At 39.0% G+C, this 6,000-nt stretch overlaps 1 protein-coding gene and 1 pseudogene across 1 annotated transcript in view; both read right to left on the reverse strand.

Annotated features, from left to right (window-relative positions):
- LOC127034308 (arylamine N-acetyltransferase, pineal gland isozyme NAT-10-like) overlaps nucleotides 1-3,725 on the reverse strand; it is a 7,772-nt gene extending 4,047 nt beyond the window's left edge. The window contains 1 exon segment of the mRNA XM_050923026.1: nucleotides 3,427-3,725. The gene's annotated coding sequence lies outside the window, so the exon portion shown is untranslated.
- The window catches only part of LOC127034309 (arylamine N-acetyltransferase, pineal gland isozyme NAT-3-like), a 17,612-nt pseudogene extending 13,076 nt beyond the window's left edge, over nucleotides 1-4,536 (reverse strand).
- Between the last annotated feature and the right edge of the window lie 1,464 nt (nucleotides 4,537-6,000).

Below are 6,000 nucleotides of genomic sequence, written 5' to 3' on the forward strand. Positions count from 1 at the left end.
GCTAGTAGAAAGTTTTGGATAAAAACCAGAATATTTGAGAGATGATTTCACAGCTCTGTTGACCACAATTATGCAGAGAAAATAATCAACAAAAGAAATTTTGAGGCCTGTCAGAAGTCTAGGAATGCCGATGCACATGCAAAAATGTGTGGGCATTGATGCACTATCTTTGCACATTCAGTTACCATGACTGTACACACTATCACTGTAAATCCATTTGCAAATGATCCACCATGCATTTAACTATTATTAACCCATTGTTCCCAGAAAATGGACCATTTTGCAGTAAGGAAAGCAAAATCTGATAACTTCATTTTTTTTAAGTTTATTTTTAAAAGATTGTCGTGAATTCTTACCCCTTTTAATATGAACTCTATTATTGGCTAGTTTATTTGTCTTTGCTTCCTTTATTAAGAATCTACTGCGTATGCAAAATTTAAAAATAACAAAAGAATTAATAATTTCTGGGAACAGGCTGTAGAATCTGGAACAAGTTTAAATGAATAGGTGTGGTGCTAAAAATAAGAGAGAAAAAGCCAATACATATTTCTATTATTGTTTTGCCACTTTTGAGAGATGGCATTAAACCAACATGGCTGTGTTTTGTTTCCATTTCTGCACCATTTTCAATGTACCATTTTCTACAAACTTTAGTCCTATGGTCATTTGGATTGCATGTTTCTCCAGGACCTTAAGTGTTCACAAAGAATTTGGTTTTAAAAAGGAGCTTACCTGGGAAAATGACCCAGCAACAATTGTATCAGGTTTTGCACCCGTTTGGGGTTTTTGTTTGTTTCTTTTTGGATCAGTAAATCAGGAACAGACACGGATTGCAAGTCTTGCCCTCTACAAGCTTCTTTTTCTAATTAATACACATCTGCCTCAGGGCTGTTCAGTACTAGATCTTAAAATCCAAGAGAGGGCAGAGTCCATGAAATGAGTGCACATATTTGGATTTCATTGATCCATGAGCTAATTAAACTTTGTATCTTCCTTTTAAAAGATTTGTTTTGTTTTTTTCCCACTAGTTAAAACCAGAATGAACTAGATTTTCAGTCTTCTCCCCTCAAAAAAATTCCATAGACATTCCTCTATAGCTGGATGATGTATTTTCTCTTGAACAGCAAACAATAACCACGGGAATTAGGAAAGCCAGTCTTCTCTTTCTTCTTAGTAAACTGAGTATATTGTCCAGGTGGTGCAGGGTCAATTTTCAAAGGACCAAGTACACAGAACCATTCTTCACTAACAGAAGTTCTTTTTTTTGGAATGTTTTTAAAACTTTCATTGCACTGACTGGATGTTTTATAGATAAACAGTGAATACCATGACAAATACATCTTAAACACAATTTTATGTATATATGAGAAAAAATAAGTCGTTTATTTCAATAATAATACTTAGCACTTTCCATGGCCAAAGTGTTGTACAGACCTTAATTAAATCTATCTCTGTGGAACAGATATTATCCCCATTTTACAGAAGGAGAAAGTGAGGCAAAAAGATTGCTTCATCCTACAAAATGCAGGGCATGTTGGCCCTGATCCAGCAAAACACTTAAGTATGTGCTTAGCATTAAGCACATGAACAGTTCCATTGACATCAAATGCTTAAAGTTAAGCAGATGGTGGAGTGCTGTGCTAGATCAGGGTTATCATCAGCACCTTGCCACGATCAAGCCCTAAGTGATTTGGCAAAGGCTACGCAGTGCCTCATTGGCAAAGCAGGAATTAGAACTCAGGAAAACTTGGCTCCAGACTTTCAGACCATGCTGTTTGTCAAAGGTCCCAAATCTGCCTAGAACACTAAGACCTGACCAAGTGTGTAGCGGAGCCCGGGAAAGAATCTGGTACTTGGAAGATCTTGCAACCCCAAAGATACTGCATGGGGTTGCAATATCTGTTACATCCCCCCCCCCAATTATGCAATCCTAGCTAAACCCACAATACTACATAAACTTAATGTATTTCAAGAGTATTGCAAGAAATGTCCATTTTATAGCTGGCTGAAAATTAGGCATAAAGAGGTGAAGGGTCACATTTTCAAAGGTGGCATCTAATTTTGATTGCCTCTATTTTAGATACCATGGGCCTGATTTTTCAGGAGCATCCTGAGCTCCTGTTTCCTTCTTTACAGTTGTAAGTGCTCAAAGACTTAGAAAATCAGGCCCTTGGCATTCAAAGTTGGGCACCCAAAATTACAGAGCATTTTTGAAAATATGACCCAATGTAAATTGCCCACTGTTTCTGATAAGGAAATGGAATTCAGGACTTCCAACTAGTTTTCAGTGTCATTTAATCACCTCCTACACTGTGGTGTGTTCTGACTAAGTCATAACCTCTCCTGGGTGGTGTTGTGGACTGCTGAAGAAAGACATCTGCTCAGCTATCAATTCCAGTCTGTTCAAGGATATGAATAATTTATAAAAATGTACTAAGGAGGAGATGGAGAATTATACTGAAAATATTGGGACTTTTGTGATACAGCTTCACCTTTAATTTTGCACTAGAGTTTGGCCACCCACTTAAAAAAAAAGAAAAAAAGGAATACCAGAATTAAAACAAGATCCAGAGAAGAGGAACAAAAATTAATAGAAATATAAGGCAATTTCCATATTAAGAGATTAAAAGGACTAGGAGGATTTGGTTCGAAAAGGGGAAGAAGATTAAGAAAAGACATGATACCAGTACATTAAAATTAGTTAATGGTATAGTTATGTTTATTGTGAATTTATTTGCTCAAGTTGGCAGTCAGTTTAGCATTTTTAATGTTAATTTTATGAAAGGTTTTACCTTGAGATTGTAAAAGCTCTATCTAGCATAGTTGTTTTGAATTAGATAATATCCACTGTGACAGACTGACAATATCCTGCACAAAGCCTTATGGAATTAAGATAAGTTTTATTGAGTGAGGTAAAATTTTACTGAATTAGCACCTGTGTGGTACATTGTATTAAACTGTGACTGTGTATGTGATGTTGTATATACCTTCTCTGACAGGGAGTGGGGATGCCAATGAACATCCCCCATTATCAGCCTTTGAAGCTTCTTCCCCTGCCCCAAGGAAAAATGCATATACTCTAAATACTCCAGACACCAACAGAGAGAAAATATTTTTATATAAAAGCCTAGGATTTAACCTGAGTCAGGGCTTTCTTCCTGACAGGCCAAATGGACAGGACTCCTGTTCCACAGAGGACCCCAATCCTTAGGGGAGGGTTGGAAGGACTGAGGCCATAAGACTGGGTTGTGTTCTGAGCTGAACTGTGATGAACATGTAATCAAAAGGCTGCGCCTAGGGTGAGAGAGTTCAAGTACTTATCCTGTCAGCACCCATGTTAGAGCTGGGGTGAACTCTGGTAAGCTTCTTTGCATGCACGCAGGTTCTTTTATTGTTTTTGTATGTTCTCTCTGTAATGCTCTTTACCTTCAGACTAAAGTAGGCTTGCTTAGAAAACTGTGTGGTACTTATATCTGTAGCAATCACTCTCTCAGTCTCTGAAGAGAAAGCAAGCAGCTCTGTTGAGGCAGACTTGGAAATACCCAGGGCCAGGGCCTCTGTGTCCTCTAGAAAGGCATTGTTGAGCAGTTGAGAGATTTTCAGAAAAGAAACAACTCTAAGCCCCCACTGCCTTTTTTTTAGATTTACACAACTCTGGGTTAGTTCCTAACCCCATTACACCCCATCCTCAACCGTCACTTCTTAATTGTTCATTTACCTGAGCGACGTCTTTTCTGTTCACCTTGTCCACCAGTGACTCCCATGAGCCACGGTCACCTCCCTCCTCTACAGGGTGGACAATGAGAGGCCCTCATGCTCATCAGTCTCCTCATGAGCAGTTGGTTTTCACGTCCATGTGAAGTTCCAGGCTTTTAACCCATCAGTGATCTAGAGGCTGCTTTCTAAACAGGGAATTTGGAGATGCCTGAGTGTGCATGTTTAGCCGTTGAAAATAATTTATAGTCTATGACAGTGAATGAATATGTTTTCCTGACCTCTTTTGCTTCCAGATTATCAAGTTAGAAAAGCTTTGGTTGGGATTGTATTGCTTCCTTTGGATTTTCTCAAACTACTAGATCCCACTCTCTTCTGTGAAGTGAAAGATGACAGGAGTCTTAGGCTAGTCCTTCGCAGAAAGCAGCACCATTTGCTGTCACGTTTGACAGCGAGCACCAAAGCCACCATCAACTATATAGGATTTGCAACCAAAAGCCACCTTCAGCAGAATGATTCATGTAAGGAGTATATATTTGTTCTGTTAGATCATGAGTGTTTCCTCCAAGGATAGAGTCAACCGTGAAAGACCCAAAACAAAAGCTGATTATTTTCCATGCACCATCCACCACATTTCTTGCTCACAGTCTTCTTGTAAATAGGTTATATACCCAACTCGATGATTTCTCCACAGCGTACGTTGAGATTTTCAAATGGAACAGCTCAAACATAGTGCTAAAAAATTGCAGTTAAGGTTTCTAAGTCCACTTTTTTGTAGGAACCTTCTTAGGAAATTCTTGTGAAATATTCTCTGATGTTCATTTTTCCTGCACGAAGAGAGTGAAACCACTCGTTATAGTTGTGCTGATCTCAAGGGATTCACCCATTTTTGTAACACTGGTTGCCTGACCTGCAAATTTGCCCTTTACCCTTGACTCTAGTGTTTTGAAAGAAAGCTAAGCCCATGCAGGAGGTAAGAACAAGACTGAAACACTAGATTGGCAGGTGTCGCCTGTTTTAGAAATACGTATTTACAAGGCATTCTCAAAATAGAGATAAGGTTAGGAGCTGATGAGAATTGTGCACCACCTTCTCAGCAAACTTCTACAAGTAGGGACCATCTTTTTATTGTTTTTGTACCATGCCTGACTCAGTAGGGTCCTGGTCCGTAACTGGGGTTCCTATTGCTATTGCAATAAAAATAATAATAATTAGTTACTGATCCGTTCTCTCATCCGAACTCTGAATGGATTTGTGGTGTTTGCACTTTTTTCGACTTAATTTAACATTTTTCTGTGACATGATTTTTTCCAGAGCCGTTCAGCAATCTGTTATAGATTATTTTACTTTCAGTAAGAACTGTGGTTACCTTAGGAAAAAAAGTTCTTTTCTCTTCCAGAAAAACTTGCCAAGAATCTGTTGATTAGAATAAGGGCAAAGTAAACACCTCCCAGCTATGTCCACTACACTAACTGCACTGTGTGAATTATAACCAAATTTCATACACAGAATCAGCAACTCAGAGCTGTGCTCTTGCAGCTCCGAAATCCAGTAGGAGTTTTATAGTACTTGGTTGATGTTTTGTTGAGTATATTGTCACACCTACACTGTGAGTCTCTGCAGTGTGTATGCATGAAACAGCCCTGTAGCTGAATACACACTCGGGACTGATTTGTACGACATAGAACAAAATGTTTCTGAACAGTAAAATACTGTATTGCTTAAAGAAATATAAAATGGATTGCTTGGCTTGCCACGTGTATTATTAGCCTGTCTTGCAAAACTGCATTTCTCCAGCTACACTGCATGCACATTGTGCAGTGAGATTAATGCTGAAGTCTATCACATTACTGGAGCGCAAATGGGCTAGAATGTGATCTAATGACAGTTTATGTGTTGGCACATTGTTCCAGCAAATTTACTATTGTCAGAGAGTGCTTGCAAATGATATCATGCCTTTTGGAGCTAACAGCGGGGAAAGAGAAGCACCACTTGTTACTCAAAAGACGTTGACTGAGTGGAGAAAACCCAGAGAAGAGTAACACAAAGGAGGGGGTTGGGAGAACTGACTATTGAGGAAAGATTAGGAGCATTAAATATGGACTGCTTGCCTCAGCAGCAATGAACAGGCAGAAGCCCACGCGTACTTGAAGGTTGTCAGCACTGAGGAGGAAAAGGAACGATTCAGCATAACAAAGGTTGCGAGCGGGGGCGTTGACTAGCAGGAATATAAATTAATATATGGAAAATGTATACTTAGCAGGACAAACGTCCTGATAGTGAGAT

This window comes from Gopherus flavomarginatus, chromosome 14 (genome assembly GCF_025201925.1).
Source record: "Gopherus flavomarginatus isolate rGopFla2 chromosome 14, rGopFla2.mat.asm, whole genome shotgun sequence".
Classification (NCBI taxonomy): Eukaryota; Metazoa; Chordata; order Testudines; family Testudinidae; genus Gopherus; species Gopherus flavomarginatus.